This window comes from Callithrix jacchus, chromosome 15, assembly GCF_049354715.1.
Source record: "Callithrix jacchus isolate 240 chromosome 15, calJac240_pri, whole genome shotgun sequence".
Taxonomy (NCBI): Eukaryota; Metazoa; Chordata; class Mammalia; order Primates; family Cebidae; genus Callithrix; species Callithrix jacchus.
This window is the reverse complement of record NC_133516.1, coordinates 58,027,160-58,046,412: the sequence shown is the minus strand read 5'-3', so window position 1 is coordinate 58,046,412 and position 19,253 is coordinate 58,027,160. Positions and strand designations below refer to the sequence as shown.

The window sequence follows — 19,253 nt, the reverse complement described above, 5'->3', positions numbered from 1 at the left end:
TCAGAATCTCGGTTTCCCTTTCAGGGATTGTGGTGAGCCAAGATCGCACCATTGCACTCCAGCCTGGGGGACAGAGTGAGACTCCATCTCAACAACAACAAAAAGAAAGTGATGATGCTTCATTAAGAAAATAATGGTGTGATTATATTTCTACTTCGTAGCAGCTAATATAATAATTTTAATATAGTTGACTTCTGTAAATATTCATTAAATATTAAATGAATTTATTTCAGGAGTAAATGATATGAGGTGATAAAATGAAAGAGACAGAAAATATGCACTCAGGGGAGTGTGTCTCCAGGTCTGGTCCTGACATTTACTGCTTCTATAGGTTTGATTCAATTTGTCTGAAAAGTGGGCACAAAAACTAGACCTAATTCAAATTCCTCTGTGCACATCAAATAAAGCAACTTACAGTGGAAATTTACTTTGAGATATATGTCCCATTTTGCTCTCTTTGCATATTGGCCTTTTCCACAGAGCTTGTGCTTATTCGATCAGTAGATAGATATAGCAGGGAACACACTTAAAATAGAGGCTTCCTGGTTCTTTCTCAGCCTCTGCGTATAATTGAAGTGCACTGGGCATAAAAAACATGCTTGTCTCAGAAATAGCCAAGTAGATGGAATAGTATACAGCCACAAAAAAGAATGAGTCCAAGTCCTTTTCAGGGACATGGATGAAGCTGGAAGCCATCATTCTCAGCAAACTAACACAGGAACAGAAAACTAAACACTGCATGTTCTCACTCTTAAGTGGGAGTCGAACAATGAGAATACATAGACACAGGGAGGGGAAAATCATATGCTGGGGCCTGTCAGGGAATTGAGGGGCAAGAGGAGAGAGAGAATTAGGACAAATACCTAATGCATGCTGGGCTTAAAACCTAGATGATGGATTGATAGGTGCAGGAAATCATCATTGCATATGTATACCTGTGTAACAAACCTGCAAGTTCTGAACATGTATCCCAGAATTTAAGTAAAATATAAATTAAAAAAAGAAATAGGCATGTAAAAAAGGAAGAGAAGCAGTGAAAACAGGATAGCAGGCTCAAGGCTGGGCTGTGAAAGAGGCATCAAGACTTGATAGACAGGCTACTTGGTGTGTAGAGACAGAGAAACAGAGGCTGTAGAAAACCCCAAAGAGAGAATTATGAACCTTCATGTTATAGCTCAGAATTAACTCGTACAGTCAGAAGACTCATTGACCAGGGCCTGTGCTCCTTCTTGGCACTGTATATAATATTATGTGCATCCATAATAGGTTTTAAGTTTAGAGAACCCCTGCTCCTCCCTCTCACACAAACCCCTAAGGTTAAGCTTTCCATATGATTAGTGAGATTAAAGTATAAATGGTCTAAATATGTGTATAACTAATTTTTTTGCACACCAATATATATGGAGATTCATATTTTCAAATGTGAAAGATATCTATAAACTGCATATTGTTACTGAGTAGGAGTTACTCTTTTAAAATGACAATTAAATGGGTACATAGGATATAATCTGAACAATTTCTGCAGTATGGTATATAATACATTATTATTATTACCATTATTGTCACTGTACAAAAAATAGAGATGCACTGTAGTTATAGAGCCTGCACATACATGAAATGGTATGCGGAATTAAGAGTGAGTCTCCTGTGCATTCCCATGTACAGCTAAAACACAACCACATTTACTTATGTAATATCTATCATTCTATTTTTGTCTAGAAAGAGCTAATGAGATCTGGTTTGACACAAATGTGACAATGCATGTGGAGAATGAGGCAGTTGGGGACAACTGACGACCAGTACATCATGTTTAAAATAAATGTGAGTTTATGGGGTTGAAGACCTATACTAAATCTGCAGAAGTAGTTGATTCACAAAATTCCTTACAGTGTTTTAGCTTTATTTAGGCAACATGCATACCATGTCGACCTTCAAGACAATATTAGTGAACACTAAAATATTTAGCAAAAATGACTTGCTTATTAAACTAATATTTAATAGGCAATGACTCCATATATGTAGAACATTTTCTATAGAAAATGGCATATTACTGTTTAGTACAATTTACCTCCAAAGTAAAACACTGAACTAACAAATGAATGTCATAGTCAAAGTTATTGATCATCTTATTTAAAAATAGTCTCTTCCTTCCCATTTTTGCCCCACTAGGAAAGCTATAAACCTTTAAATGCGTCCACCTAGGCATTTTAAATTTTGTTTTTGTTTTCTACTGAGTGAATATCTTCTTAAACCAAAGGGTCACAGCTCTTCTAGCTCTTTAACATGCAAATCTTACTTTACAGATCTGATGGGGAAAACTTTTGAACTCTGTTACTCTGAACTGCTTCTCTACATAACATGACTCTAAGGAAGTTTCCCTATATATATTGACACATTCAATTCTTATTTGTTTCCTATTGCTTTTCTAATAGCAATCTCATGAAAAAACAAGGCTTAGATTTAGTCGCTTCTCCATGAATCACGCTTACTAATCTTTGAATATAAATACAAGTATTACATTGGCATGCTCAATTCCCATGCAGCATTGTTATTGTTTTTTGTTTTTTTGTTTTGGGGAGTCAGGGTCTTGCTCTGTTACCCAGGTTGGAATGTAATGATGTGATCATAGCTCAGTGGAGCCTCAATTTTCTGAGCTCAAGCAATCCTCTCACCTCAGCCTCCCTACTCTCTGGGACTACAAGCGTGCATCACCACAATTGACTCCATTCTGCTTTTAACAATGGTATTACAAGAACCAACTGAAAGATCTCCCAGCAATCAAAGCAAAAAAAATGTGAGTAACACAGTAAGTACTGAATTATAACCCAAAGTATATGATAGATATTCATGAGTCTATAATAATGTGATTTATTTCCACTTTTGCAAGACAAATAAATAAACTAAATAACCTTTGTATAAAAATATGAAATAATTTATGTAGATACTCTTCACTCCCTCAAAGAGGTGGAGGACAACTCTCCACTTTTTAAATGTGGCTTGTACATAATAACCTATATTTAAAGTGTACAGTATTGTATACAGGGGAAAATAACTTCACAGTGGAGTACCTGAAAATACTACCTCAGCCCAGTGTCCATGGTCAACATCAACAGCAATAAGTCAAGTTGATGGTGTGTGCCCTTGAGATGATATGATGAGAATGGCACTTTACCTGTCTGGTCTTCCTCCCATAAATATGCATCCCAGTTTAATCAAAAGGAAAACATCATCAGATACAGAAAGTCAAATATTACATGTTCTCGCCCATAAATGGGTGCTATAAAATGTGTACACATGGATATAAAATGGAATAATGGCCAATGGAGATGCACGAGGGTGAGGGGATGGGAGGCGGGTGGATGATAAATTGCTTCATGGGGTACCACGTACATTATTAGAGTGATGGATACTCTAAAGCCCTGAGTTAACCACTATGCAATATACACATGTAACCAAATTGCACTTGTGTGGCACACATGTTTACAAATTAAAAAATTTTTTTTTAAAGAAAGACATCAAGCAAGCCTCAGTTTATATGAAGACTACAAAATACCTAAACAGTTCTCATCAAAATTGTCAAGATCACCAAAAACAAGGGAAGTCTGAGAAATAGCCACAGTCAAGAGAATACTAAAGAGATGTGATAGCTAAGCCTAACGTGGTATCCTGGATGAGTTCCTGGAACAGAGAAAGGACACTTCATAAGAACTAAAGGACTCTAAACAAACTACAGACTTTAGGAGATTACAATCAATGAGATCACTACAGTTTCATTAATTATAACACTATACAACACTAATGTAGAATGTCAATACGGAAACTAGATACAGGTATAGAAACTCTTTGCATTTTTTTTTTGAAAATCTAAAGCTAGTATAAAATTTTAAAGATATCTGAAGGTGGCACACTCTTCTTTCTGTATAATCATCTGCACATTCTCCTTCCATGACTACATCTGTTCTTACTGTTCTAAATAACATTTACTAAATTTTCATTCTAACTTTAATCATTTTTCTTCTGTATTTTTATTTATTTCCTTTAGTCATTATTAAGTCTAAAGAATCAGTTCATTTTTCAAAAGGTGATGTTGATCCGAGAAAAAGAGGACTTAGATTTGAGGCCCATCTTGTTCTCTTCCCAAGCAGAAAAATGTCAAATCTTGCCAACTACCAAGTTCCACTGAGGCTCCTCACAAAAATAGCAAATCCACTTTAAAGATTTGTTTACAAGGCAGAAACTCAAATCCCCTGCCTTTTAACTGCCCCAGCTGCAGGGAATTACCACAAAGGTCTTAATCCCCTAACAACCAATCAATTCCAAACTGAAAACTTCATTTTCCCTTTAGAAGATTAGCACTACCCAATTATGCTTTCTTCATTCATGTCCATGAAATTCAATTGATTATAACATTAATTCATGTAAACGAGAGAAGGAAATGAGTTTGGTTATAGTTTTCACTTTCTAGAATATGAAAAAAGACAAAAGTCTTAAGGATTTGGAAATGTATTCAACAGGGCGGATAACAGCCAGCATGGATCTGAGCATTATGACCTCAGGAAATAGGAACAGCTTTCTGTTAACACTACTTTCAGAACAGGGTTTTGTTTCTGGGAAGAACTTTCTTGTATATTCAGTGCTATCCTAGTCATACTTTAGAAATGCAAATTCCATTTGGAAGTACAATACTAAGTTGACATCCTTTTAGAATTTTATGGTCAGTGCCAAGTCGTTGCCTGCTGTCTATAGTTTTGAGACCCCTCTGATAAAGGAGATGTAGAAGAAGGCTAGGCAAGGAGTGAGGTGGGATGGCAAGGAAATTGACTCCTCAGAGGAAGTCTTTGACATCCTCTCACAAGTGAGACTACAAAGATTCGACTGCTGAGAGAAAACGGCCTCTTTAAAGAACAGCTCTCTGAATTTTTAAGAATTCTGAAAGAGGGTGAAAGTTCAAGAGCTGCCAGTTCTCTTTTCCTCTGTACTGGCTTCCGTCAGTGTGCTGCTTATGTAAAACTGCTATAATCCAGGCTCTAGGATTCTATATTTTGCCCACAGTCAGGACCTCGAAAAAGAAAATGGTGAGGAGAGTCCCCATCACTGTGGCTTAGAACAAGGCTTTGCACTCTGTGGTCTGGCTCAATGCTCCTCAAAGTTTGATGTGCATAGGGATCACCTGGGAATTTCTGAAAATGTGGATTCTCATTTGTTAAGCTGTGGTGGTACCGGTGGGTCTCTATTTCTAACAAGCTCCAGGAAAACCTTGAAGCTGATGCTTTATAAATCACACTGTGAATAACAAGAGTCTGGCTAATTCATTCCTATGCACCATACAAAGGAAAAGAGTCTGAATGCCCAAGTCTCAGGAACATCTGGAGGGCATCATTCATGGATTTCATGTCTTTTTAAATATCAACTCCCTGTCTCCTCCCAGTCCACCAAATCTTTAAAAATTCTTCTCTTCTCAGTGTTTCTTTCTCTTCACATATTTATAGCAGTTAACACTCCCAGCTTCTCCTTTTATCGTAGAGGACTGCTTTACTTCCTCTGTATCAATATATATGTTCAGAAATGTTATAGAATGATTTTCGGCCTTTTCTAATCACCCTCTCAAGAGTTATTTGAAAGCTTTATTTCTCTCCTTTCTTCATTCTCATCATTATTTATCAAAATAAACTACCAAAACCTAGGATAGTTTACTTTCTATTTGGCTAACAAATTCATTTTAAAATATCTACCAAAACTTAGTATACTAACTTAGTATAGTTTTGGTAGTTTATTTTGATAAAACTGTATCTATCTTCTATGTAACTTCAGGTTTCTATTACAAACTACACTTCTATTAGCCTAACTTGGAAGGTGTTCTAATTTTTCCTTCACCCAATTTCTAGAATTCCAGATGACTAACATTGCAACACTAATGTGGTAAGCAACTGAGAATCATTAAAAACAAAACAAAACCTTTTAGAAAGCACTTATGTATGAATGGGTCACTAGTTTAGTATTCATTTGTTTGGTTTTTTACATATTATAAGCAAGTCAATGAGTACTGTGAATGTGTAGGCATTCAAATCATTTTGCCATATTATTTTTCTATTAGAAATAAGAATAGACAAGTGTAAGTGAAGTATAAGTTAATACAAATTTCCTATTTATAGTGATTTTATGGTGTGGAAGACATGAAATGATATAGAAAACATACATGTTTTTGTTACTCTTGTGTTGTTTCTGTCATTATATGTTGAAGAAGTTTAGAGTTCTGATGATGACAGGTTTAATTGGTAGACGACAGAATCTGACTAGGACCTCAGAGTTGCTTTGTTTTTTCTAGCACAGCATGTTAGGGGTAGGAAACGGATTCTGGCCAGGCGTGGTGGTTCATGCCTGTAATCCCAGCACTTTGGGAGGCCGAGGCAGGTAGATCACCTGACATCAGGAGCTTGAGACCAGCTAGACCAATATGAAAAATGCTGTCTCTACTAAAAATACAAAATTAGGAGAATGGCTTGAATCCAGGAGGCAGAGGCTGCAGTGAGCCAAGATCATGCCATTGCACTATAGCTTGGGTGACAGAGGGAAACTCAGTCTCAAAAAAAAAAAAGGCTTTAGAAGGGGCTTACACTTAAGCTCTAAAAGAGATTTTCTCACATGCTCCATTTTCTCACATCCACACATTTTGCCCTTTGTTTCAATCCACTCCTGTTTATTACCTACTTTGCCTTTATTTAAATTTGCATATCCATTATATAGTTGGGCTCAGTAAAGAATAGGCATAAACTCCAGTGCATCTGCTGATGGCATTTGCTGTTCCACCACGATTAGCACTGCGGTTTTTAGTCTTCATTGCCTTTCTGCATAAATTTGTCTATTTGTTTTTATTTAAACTATTTGCTCATTAGCTACATAACAACTTTTTTGGTGGGAAACAGAACACCTAATACAAAAAAATGGTAATTTAGTCCATTATTTTTCTTATTAACTTAAAAGAACTCATTTAAAATCCCCATCACATACCTAAAAGATGAGAGGAAACTCTAAAATATTCTAAAGTCACTAGACTTAACTTAGCTCCTTTTGCCTTTCATCAACATGTATATAAATTAACCATAGTGTACTTAGGGCTAGCAAGCTTAACTGTATTATGAAAATTAGTTCAGTAATAGTAATTATGTTCTTCCATGTTTATACTCTGAATGGAGAATTAACTTTTCTATCTACAAAGAAACTGCTGCAGATTGATCTTAATAATCTTAATAATTATATTCAGGAAAGCAATATGAACAAGGACTCCTCAAAGTTCTTCTAGAGTTTGAGGATAATTATTGAAAACTTCTATCATATTTTATATGTCCAACTGAACTGTAAGTAATCAGTGGATTATCTATGTGGTAGAGATATTAGCACCAGACTTTACTTTCTATTTGGCTAATAAATTCATTTAAAAATATCTATTATTTTGTTCTGAAAAATGCAATGTGCTAGGTTATATACAGTGGCTGTCTCCTTTGCTATTAAAATCCTCTTGTTTTATACATTTTTCTTATTGTCATTTTTGGAAGTTACACCCTACTCAGGCAATAGAAAACTATTACCAGCTTTCTATTCCACCTCACTTACCAGAAGAAGTGAGGTGAATAACTGGTCTGTGTGTGGTATTTCAGTGGTAGATGAAATTTTGTTTAAATCCTGGCTGTATTAGTTGTGATACTATGTAAATGACTCAACATGCACAAATTTCTTCATCTGTAAAATATGAATTATATTAGCCCTACAGTGTTATTCATTGAATTGTGTCCCCCCTCCAAAAAAAAAGATATACTGAAGTTCTAACACCCAGTGTTTCCTAACCTTTGGTATTAAAAAGTGTTACCGTATTTGTAGACAAGGTTGTTATGGATGTAAGTAGTTGTTATGAGGTCATACAAGAGTAAGATGAGCCCCTAATCCAATGTGAATGTGTGAATCATGTCTTTGTAAGCAGATGGCCATGAGAAGACCAATATACACACAAGGAAGATACTATGTGGCAACTAAGAGGCTGGATTTTGCAGCTTCAAGGGACAGCAAAGGTGTGCAGAAAACTGCCAAAAGCTATGAAGAGGCAAGGAAGAATTCCTCTCCAGGTTATCAGAGGGAACATGGCCATGTCAACAACTTGAACTTGGACTTCAAGCTTCCAGAACTGTGATCCAATAACATTTCTGTTATTTTAGCCACTCAGTTTATAGTACTTTGTTATGACCATTCTGGGATAATGCTTTCAGTGTTCTCAGTAGAAAATCTGATACCAGTGCTCAGTAGACAACTGCTGCTTCATATTTGTAGTTGGTGGGTTTTTTTTTCTCCAGTATGTGAAACAGAATGAACTAGATAAATATGCCTGAAGATTTGAGGAAATCATATTTTAAATACTTTTTAAAAATCCATTTAAGAAAAGTGAAATTTCCTATTTGAAATATGAATAAGGGGAAAATGCAAATGTAAAAAATGTAGATTGGGTACTAGCTTTTATTTTCTACATAATCCAGTCTTTGAAATGTGAGTTCATTTGTTTTCTCTGCAGGCAATGTACTTTACATGCTGAAAACTGACTGACTTAATACACAGATATGAATCATGTCCAGTGTTCTCATCTTTGGAAAAATGCCTTCACTGCCATCTCATGTAATTTGTTGACTATACTTCAAATACAGTCAAGTCACTAACTTGACCTTACAAACCATATGTGTTCTTAGAATAAATGACCACTATGATATAGAACTGACTGCAGTCACCTTTTTCAGCCACATGGAGGAAAGTGATTGTAGAAGACAATGTAGTTAATGTATAGAGAAAAATGAGTCACAAAGAAGGATCGAAAACTCTAATTTCTTGTTTGGAGATCTGAATCTAGGTAGGTCTGACACGAACTGGACATATACCTGGACATTTTAGTCAATATGGTAAGAAATTCCAGTGCAATCTCTTAAGCACAATTGATGGTTGTTTTTGCCTAAGAATCATCTGGAATTTATTTCTGGGGTTTCTTTTTTATATGTTTTGACTTAGGAATCAGTATTTTTTAAAACCTCCCCTAGTAATTAAAAAAATGAAATCAGGTTTAAGAATCACTGAGCTAGTTTAAGAAGTGTTGCTATTGCTTGTAACCTACAGAACTCTGAAATATAAAACAGCCTGAGTCCCTGGACACCATGAACCACACAGTTCAAACCTTCTTCACTCCCGCCAGCACCCGCCGTCCCCGAACTATGAGATGCTGAAGGAGGAACATGAGGTGGCTGCGCTGGGGGAACCCCACAACCCTGCACCCCCGACATCCACCGTGATCCACATCCGAAGCGAGACCTCCGTGCCCGACCATGTCGTCTGGTCCCTGTTCAACACCCTCTTCATGAACTCCTGCTGCCTGGGCTTCATAGCGTTCGCCTACTCCGTAAAGTCTAGGGACAGGAAGATGGTTGGCGACCTGACCGGGGCCCAGGCCTACGCCTCCACCGCCAAGTGCCTGAACATCTGGGCCCTGATTTTGGATATCATCACGACCATTCTGCTGATCATCATCCCAATACTGATTCTGCAAGCCTATCAGTAGATCAGAGGAATCATCCCAGCCAAGGGCTCTGCCCGTGACCTGTCTCCCACATACTCCAGCTTCCATTCCTTGCCCTGCCCCCAGCCGATCCTGTATCAGCCTTTTACTCTCACACACTTTTCCACAGTTGTGTTCAATAAAGTGCACATGTTCCTGGTTAAAAAAAAAAAAAAAAAAAAAAAAAAAAAACAGCCTGAGCCAGATGCAATGCTACATGTCTATACTGAAGTTTCTCGAGAGGCTGAGATGGAAGGATCCCTCAAGTCCATGAGTTTAAGTCCAGCTTTGGGCAATATAGTGACAACCTCATCTCAGGAGCAAAATAAAACAAAAAGTAGCCCAACAAACCACCAAATAAATGCAATGAAAATTCACCAAATAACATGAAAGCAATGTAAAAGGTGGAATTCATCCACCAACCACAACAATCCCTGCTCCTCGCAGAAATTAGATTCTACAGATAACTTTTGGTAACAGTATGTGTTCATCCATGTTGCATTGCTATAAAAGAATACCTGAGACTGGATAATTTATAGAGAAAAGAGGATTATTTGGCTCATGGCTCTGCAGGCTGTACAAGCATGGCACCACCATATGCCTGCCTTCTGGTAAGGCCTCAGGGAGCTTTACTCATTGTGTAAGGTGGAGGGGAGCCAACATGTCACATGGCAAAAGAGAGAGAAAATCAGAGAGTGAGGGGTGCCAGGCTCTATTAACAACCAGCTCTTGTATAAAGTAATACAGTGAGAACTCACTCATTACCACAAGGATGGCACCAAGCTATTCAAGAAGGATTTGCCCCCATGACCCAAACACTTCCCACTAGGTCCCATCTCAAACACTGGGAGTCAGATTTCAACATGTGATTTGGAGGGGACATATATACAAATTTTATCAGGAGGTTATTTAGAAATTTTCTAAGATGAAAAAGACTCTCATTCTAAGTCTTATTCAATTTTAATAGAACTGCAGTTGTGTTTTAGCAAAACTGATTTAAAAAAAAATTAAACAAAGCATCCATCTTCTTTTCTACACATGAAACAGTGTAATAGCATAGATTTCCTATAGGTTTATATATATTATATATATATAATATTTTATATAATATATATATATATTTGTGTGTCTATGACACAGTACAACAAATATGAAAGGCATACAAAGAAGGAGGAGAAAGGAGGAAATGAGAAGGAGAAGGATGGGAGAAGAAATAATAGAGAGATCTTGTATATCTGTATTAGGAAGAGAAGGAAGAGAAGAAGGAAGAGAAGGAAAGGAAGAAAAAGAAAAGAAAGTTATCTTAGGAAAGTTCAGTATCTAAATTTTGACCTATTTTTAAAGTCAAGGTTCAATTTGTATTCTGATGACCTTTTAAAATATGCAAACACAATCTTCTTTTTTGACTGCATTTCTTGTTCATTTGCTTAACAACCATAATTTTGTGATTATAATGAGACTTTATGGTACCATAAATATAGCATGCCAGATTTTGTGAAAACTCACATCAGAACACTACCATTTTTTTTTTTTGTAAACCTTTGCAAAACATGCAAACCATTTAGGTGAAAAAAAATAAAAAATAGTAACTTTTTATTGTGAAATGTCAATAATATATTGCAAATCTGGTGAAATAATAGCTTTTGAACTGAAGAGTTCAAAAGGTGCATGTTACGGAGGGTTTCTTTTTATTTTTATATTTTATATAATATATTGTTACATATAATATATAAATATATATTATATATTTTCTATAACAGTGGAATATTGTAAATATTAATTATATGAAATATATTAATTGATATTATATATTCAATATTATGCATTAAATATATAATAGTTGCTTATATATTTGTTTGTATGTATATAGTATATGTATGATTTTGAACTTGTGTCTCTACAGCTAAATGTACTTAATACTTATTAGAAAATAAACCCAGCTACCTATGTAAAACAACTACCTATTTGTTTTTAGATAACCTATCACTAAGACTTCTGATATAATTTGTGAATCCCACTGCAAAATAAAAGAAAATACATGCCATTTTGTTCAAATAAGAGTATAAAGAAAGCAGCAGTAGAGCATGAGATATCATGGAGATCAGTGTGCAATGCTGTGTGTGCACAGGTCCCACAGACACAATACTTCATTGTAATGAACCAAAGTTTAAATGTAGAACAAAAATGAAAAAGTACCCTGAAGAAATGCTATGTTTTTTTAAACATCTTTCTTTAAGATAATTGTAAATTTATATGTGTTGTAAGAAATAATACAAAGAGATCATGTACATCTGTATTGATTCAAGTTTTCCAAAGAAACATATAGACATACATCTATACACATAAATACGATAGGAGGGAGATATATATATATATATCTTCATAGAATATATATCACAGAAGAGCTATATTTATCTATGAAGAGATTTATTATTGCAAGTAATTAGCTCACATAATTATGAAGGCTGACAAACTCACAATCTGTAGTTTGTATGCTGGAGATCCAGGAAAGCCAATTTTATATATAATTCCAGACTGATTCCCCAGGCCTGAGCACCAGGAAAGCCAATCAATAATAAAGAACTGATGTTCTATTTCAAGTCCAAAGGCAGGACTAAAATGATGACCCAACTCTATAGCAGTCAGGCAGAATGAGTTCCTGCTTATTAGTGGTATTGTCAGCCTTATGTTCTAGTCAGGCCTTCAACTGGGTGGATAAGGCCTCACATTATCAAGGAAAATATGCTTTCCTCAGTCTAACAATTTAAGTGTTAAACTCATTCAAGAACACCATGACAGAAACACCTCGAATAGTGTTTAATCAAATAACAAGGCACCCTGTGGCCCAGTCAAGCTGACACACTAAATTGTCATAATACCTTTTACTTCATTTTTTTCAGTGAGGATATCTTGAGAAACCAGAGTTCAAAGTCACAACCAGGAGAATAATTGATATAGTTGAGATACAGAACATTTAGATTAGTGCAAAGGTCCCTCAAATTGTCTGTTTCTTGCCAGAATCATTTCCCTTCTGCCCTGCTTCTTCTTTGAAACCCACAACCACTATGTGTTCTCTATTTCAGTACCTTGACATTTCATAAATGCTATATAAATGAAATTATACAATATATCATTTCTTATGATTGGTGGTGTTCACCCAGCATAATGAATATTGCTGAATAATACTCCAAGACACAGGTGTACTTCAGTTTGATTAATCATTAAACAGTTAAAAGACATCTGGACTATTTCTAGTTTTTGACTATTATGAATAAAACTAACATGATTGTTTATGTACACAGTTTAGTATGAAAATGAGTCTTCACTTCTCTGGAATAAATGAGCAGAAGAGCAACAGCTGAATGATATGATAGCTATATGTCTACATGAGAAACTGCCAAGTTGTTTTCCAGAGTGGCTTTCCTTTTAAAAATTCCAACTATTTATGTAAGAGTGATCCAGTTTCTCCACTTCTTTACAAGTATTTTGTGTTTTCATACATAATTTATCATAGTCAATACTTGTTGTGATTTTACCTGCTTGAGTAAAGTATAGGAACTTTGTCTGCTTTGTGTCTTTTACCTTTCCACGTTTACGAATACTTTTAAAAAGTATTTCCTCTGCATGCATTTAGAACCACATCAGACAAATTTATAATTTTTTTCTACCATCAAATGTATTTTAGAAAACTCAACAAATCCTACTGTATTTACAATAGTTTTGCTTACTGTATTGTTTCTTTCAGATATTCCAAGATTCTTGGAATGTCATATCCTTTTTGTTTAGAGAACAAATTCTTTAGCCATTATTTATGGTAGGGTTGATGATAACAAACTAATGTTTTCTCATCTGAGAATGTCTTGATTTCCCCTTCAATCTGGGAGGACATTTTCACTGGGTCTAGGATTCTCAGTTTAAAAACCTTTTCTTTCAGCATTTCATTGCACCACTTCTTTCAGGACTCCATGGTTTCTAATAATAAATCTGCTGCCATTTGCATTATTTCTCTCTAAAGGTAACATGTGGGTTTTCTCTGACTCTTCAGGATTTGTAAATGTCTCTTGTCATGGAATTCTTTGGTTTATATTACTTGGAGTTTGCTCAACTTGTGAGTACTGCCTGTGTATGTGCGTGTGTGTGTGTGTGTGTGTGTGTAACACTGAAAATAGTACTATTAGAAAAGCTAGGGATAAACTCATGTATTTAACCAACTGAAAATTGCTATATAACATATATTTAAAAAGCTCATGCAAATTAATAAAAAAAAGAAATGCCTGCTTAATTGAAAAATGGGTTATTTATGGCACAGGAAATTCACAATAGAAGAAACATAACTGGCAAAACAGTCATATATTAAATATTTATCCTAACCAGAAATAAGTTTCTTTTTTATTCAATGGAAAGAGTGCAAAAATCTTTTTTAAAAGAAGAAAGAAAAAGAACAATACTGCCTCATTTAATGCAGGTACACATTTTTTGATTATTTGAGTGTAATAAATTTGAAAGTAAAATCATTTTGAATAAACTCACAGCTCAAGAATAAATTCTGCAAGATATGTGAAAGGAAAATAAATCTCAGGATTCCAAACTCCCTGAGTCAAAGGGAAAAGTTAACTGGGAACCGCGTCATGCATCCTGCCTCCCATTTTGTTTCTAAGATGGCAAGAAACATGAAAAAGCTACCTACCTCAGAGGGAATGTGTTCTCTTTCTGGGTCCACCAGGGAGCGTAGTTTTAAGGGCAAGAATTTCCCAGTGCTTTGCCGGGCTCCCATTCGTCTCCATCCGGGAGACTTAAGGGTTTCTGTTTTGATTTTTGCGGGCTGCAGGGAAGGGTCAAAAGTCAATCACTGCAGCAGAAGCTCTAGGGAACTCCTTTCATTGGCCTGGGGTCTTAGAGAAGGTGGGAGTTCCTCCCGTGTTAAAAATACCCTTCTTTCACAACCTTCGGACTCCAAGTTTGGGTACCCTTCCACAAACACTTCCTTCGTGGAAGCCATCTTTCTCTTTACTGGATTTTCCCTCTGAAGTCTCCTTCTACACTCTCTCCTGGATTTTCCCTCTAGAGTCTCCTTCCACACTGTCTTCTGGAAGTCTGTCTTCCCCTCCTAAACTCCTCTATCTCTATTCTCTTCCACTCAGTGTGGAAGCTGCTTTCCTCCCCTGGATTCCATCTTTCTGGATTCTCTCACTCAGTGTGAGAGTTAGCTGTTTCTTTCTCGCTCTCTCTCTAAATAAATCACTTTCTACAAACCCCTTGAGTCTGGCATTTACTGCACACTGCGCCGTGGATCCCTCTCTCATTCTTGAGAGGGCAGGAGACCAAGAACCTGGAGAAACGTCCTCTCAGGGGAGCTGAGGGCACCCTGAACTCCTGAACCCCAATATTACATTTGGGCAATCCAGCCAGGAGAGGGATACACCAGAAGAGTACACCAGACTTTTTCTGTACCCCTTCTGGGTACAGCCAGAAGAGGGGTACAGTCGGAGAGGAAGACTTCAAAAATCATGAGTAAAACTGGCCCCATTCTGTTCTGTCTCTTTAAGAACACCTGAAGCCGCTGCAGCCAGGCAAGGCTTCAGGGAACCAGAGCAGCCGTGCAGAGCCTGAGGCACGACCCAGCCCGTCTTAAGTGGTGTGGGCCAGCCAGAGTTAAAGCTCAGTTTTTTTACCTCCAAGCTCTCTGTCTTCTTCCCCACTCCTTCTCTATCCTTCGGATATTGTCTCTGGGACCAAAACTTACAGAAGCCTGTGGGGCGGAGCAGGTGAGCACTGCCCCCAGAGCCTTCCATCCTTGCCCGCGTAGAACAGCCCAGCCCTGGGGGCGGAACCCAGGGAGCAGAGGTCCCTCAGAGAAAAACAGCCGGGAGGGGCAAGGTACAGCCCAAGCCTGCAGGGAACCGGGGAACGTGGTGGCTCGGTGCATGGTTCTGGCAGGCCTCTCCAGTGTTCCCCAATCCCAGGCAGCAGTGTAAAAAGCCTCCCCAGGGTGTTTACCTGCCAGCCACAGTTCCCTGGGTGGGCGGTAGCTCGGGGAGTGGCCCAGGCGTGCAGGTGGTTCTGGTAGGGTCAACATGGCGACCAAAAGCTGTGGGGTGGGGAAACTCACGGCTGGTCCAGCTGAGGCTGCAAAGCGGCTTTTCTTCTCTGCTGGTGAAGCTGACGGAAAGGAAGTGGCCGTTGGCCCTCAGCCCCACCCAGCTTTTAGGCCAGCCACACCGCCTCAGTTCTTACAGAAGGTGGGGTATCCTCCCAGCTTAAAAGTCCCCTCCTTCCACACCCTCTCAGCCTCTGTGTCCGAGTCCCCTCCCAGGAACACTCCTTTTGGGGAAGCCATCTTTGTCTCCACTGGATTTTTCCCTCTGGAGTCCCCTTCCACATTCTCTCGTGAAAGCCTGTCTTCCCCTCCCAAACTCCATCTCTCTCTATTCCCTTTCATTCAATGTGGAAGCTGCTTTCCTCCCCTGGATTCCATCTTTCTGGATTCTCTCACTCAGTGTAGGAGTTAGCTGTTTTTTTCTCTCTCCTCCTGGTTTTTTTTTTTTTTTTTTTCCTCTCTCTCTCTAAATAAATCACTTTCTACAAACACTTTTGAGTATGGCATTTACTGCACAGTGTGCCATGGTCCCCTCTCTCATTCTTGAGAGGGCAGGAGACCAAAAACCTGGAGAAACATCCTCTTAAGGGAGCTGAGGGCACCCTGAACCCCAACATTACACCTCCCTCACAACTTCCCAAGAGCAAATTCCTTGTGGGTCCCAAGATCTTTATCCTGAAACAATTCTGTTGAATTTTACCCTGACCATATAAATTGATAGCTTGTCTTTACAGGTACAGGACAAAGGACAGAATTCAAGGTCCTCCCTTCGCTCATCTCAGACAAATCCTTTCCTGATTGCTTCCTCTGCCGTAAGTTTATTTTATTTTATAAACAAATGCAGATTCACTGAGCTAGATGAATGCGTGACTATTTTTTCCTTCCCACTTTCCCACGTGAATCAAAGACTTCCCACTTTCCCATGTGATCAAAGACTCAGAAGAATGCAACTGCTTGCCTCTTAACTACCCATAGCTTTAAAAATGTTCTTCCTCTCTCTCCAGCATTCGTCCTTTCCCTTTAAATACTGAAGCCCTCAAAATCGTCTTTGGAGAAAGGCACAGACTTGTCCCGCAAGCGTTGTTCTTAACTTTGGCAAAATAAGTCCAAATTAATTGAGACCTATCTCAGATATTTTTGGATTTACAGACAATATAAAACTTTTACATTAAAATTGTGTTAAGGGTCATAGAACTTCCAAGCTTGGTTGTGAAATGAATTGTAAATGAATTTTGTGCAACTTCCACCAGTCTCACTCTAACAAGTGAAAAATGATAGCTATTATTCATTATCAGGATTAGTCTTGAATGAGGCAAGTGTTGACTTAGTGGAGTGTGATATGATATAAGAACTATACATGTGCTTTCCGCTCCTGGTTCCTGCCACACAGCTCTGAAAACCCTTGAAATTTCTGGAGTGATGAGTGTCTTTTGCATATTAATGAGACGATTAGTGGCTTGGGACCCTTAGATAGCTTCAGGTTAGAGCTAGTCACCAGAAGGACCAAGACATTAAATTAGAGTTGGAGTTGTCACACCACCCCCAGCCTTCCAAGGAAGAGAGAGGGAGGGATGTTTGAGTTGATCACCAATAACCAATTATCTAATCAATGTAATGTTGCCGCCAAAATATCCAAAAGTTGGGGTTCTGTGGAGGTGCCTGGGAGGGTGATTGGCCCTCATACCTTGCCCTGGCTCTTTTAAAATTGCATCTCTTTATCTGTCCTGTTCATAGATATTCTTTGTAATGTATCTTATAATGAATGGGTAAATATAAGTAAAATATTTCCTCAAGTTCTTTGAGCTTCTCTGGGAAATTAGTTGAATCTGAGGAAGTGGTAATACGAACCAAGGTTTATAACCAGTCACTGAGAAGCACAGGTGAAAACCCCAGGGTTGCAGTAGACATTTTAAATGGAGGTTAGTCCTATGGGACTGAGCACTTAACCTCTAGAATCTGATGCTAACTCTTGGTAGATTGCGTCAAAACTGAGCTAAGTTATACTATACTCAATTGGTATCTGCTGGAGAATTAGTTGCTTGGTGTGTCATGGGGAACCATTACAGCTGGTTGACAAATTTGATTAAATAGGAGAGCAAGGAAAATGCTTTTTATTTTCTTGTTTGGCATAAGGAATCTTTCAGAAAGTATACACACATAGAGAATCCGCACTGTCATATGATGTACGTATTCCTAAAATTCACCGTGGTATGCAAATTTTTTTTTTTAAATTTTTTATTGGATTATAGGTTTTGGGGTACATGAGCACAGCATGCAAGACAGTTGCGTAGGTACACACATGGCAGTGTGCTTTGCTTTTCTTCTCCCCTTCACCCACATTTGGCATTTCTCCCCAGGCTATCCCTCCCCAACTCCCCCTCCCACTGGCCCTCCCCTTTTCCCCCCAATAGACCCCAGTGTTTAGTACTCCCCTTTCTGTGTCCATGTGTTCTCATTTTTCATCACCCACCTATGAGTGAGAATATGCGGTGTTTCATTTTCTGTTCTTGTGTCAGTTTGCTGAGGATGATGTTCTCCAGATTCATCCATGTCCCTACAAACGACACGAACTCATCATTTCTGATTGCTGCATAATATTCCATGGTGTATATGTGCCACATTTTTCCAATCCAGTCTATTATCAATGGGCATTTGGGTTGATTCCAGGTCTTTGCTATTGTAAACAGTGCTGCAATGAACATTCGTGTACATGTGTCCTTATAGTAGAACGATTTATGGTCCTTTGGATATATACCCAGTAATGGGATTGCTGGGTCAAATGGAATTTCTATTTCTAAGGCCTTGAGGAATCGCCACACTGTCTTCCACAATGGTTGAACTAATTTACACTCCCACCAACAGTGTAAAAGTGTTCCTTTTTCTCCACATCCTCTCCAGCAGCTGTTGTCTCCAGATTTTTTAATGATCGCCATTCTAACTGGCATGAGATGGTATCTCAATGTGGTTTTGATTTGCATCTCTCTGATGACCAGTGACGATGAGCATTTTTTCATATGATTGTTGGCCTCGTATATGTCTTCTATCGTAAAGTATCTGTTCATATCCTTTGCCCACTTTTGAATGGGCTTGTTTGTTTTTTTCCTGTAAATCTGCTTGAGTTCTTTGTAAATTCTGGATATCAGCCCTTTGTCAGATGGGTAGACTGTGAAAATTTTTTCCCATTCTGTTGGTTGCCGATCCACTCTAGTGACTGTTTCTTTTGCTGTGCAGAAGCTGTGGAGTTTGATTAGGTCCCATTTGTCTATTTTGGCTTTTGTTGCCAATGCTTTTGGTGTTTTGTTCATGAAGTCCTTGCCTACTCCTATGTCCTGGATAGTTTTGCCTAGATTTCCTTCTAGGGTTTTTATGGTGCCAGGTCTTATGTTTAAGTCTTTAATCCAGCTGGAGTTAATTTTAGTGTAAGGTGTCAGGAAGGGGTCCAGTTTCTGCTTTCTGCACATGGCTAGCCAGTTTTCCCAACACCATTTGTTAAACATGGAATCCTTTCCCCATTGCTTGTTTTTGTCAGGTTTATCAAAGATTGTATAGTTGTATGTATGTTGTGTTGCCTCT

The 19,253-nt window shown here is 38.0% G+C and overlaps 1 protein-coding gene across 1 annotated transcript in view; it reads right to left on the bottom strand.

Annotated features, from left to right (window-relative positions):
- Positions 1-15,762, bottom strand: part of CNTN6 (contactin 6) — a 527,574-nt gene extending 511,812 nt beyond the window's left edge. Inside the window, exons 1-2 of the mRNA XM_078350141.1 lie at positions 15,256-15,762; positions 14,271-14,405 (exon numbers count right to left, since the gene is read on the bottom strand). The gene's annotated coding sequence lies outside the window, so the exon portion shown is untranslated. The remainder of the gene's footprint in view (positions 1-14,270; positions 14,406-15,255) is intronic.
- Positions 15,763-19,253: the final 3,491 nt, after the last annotated feature.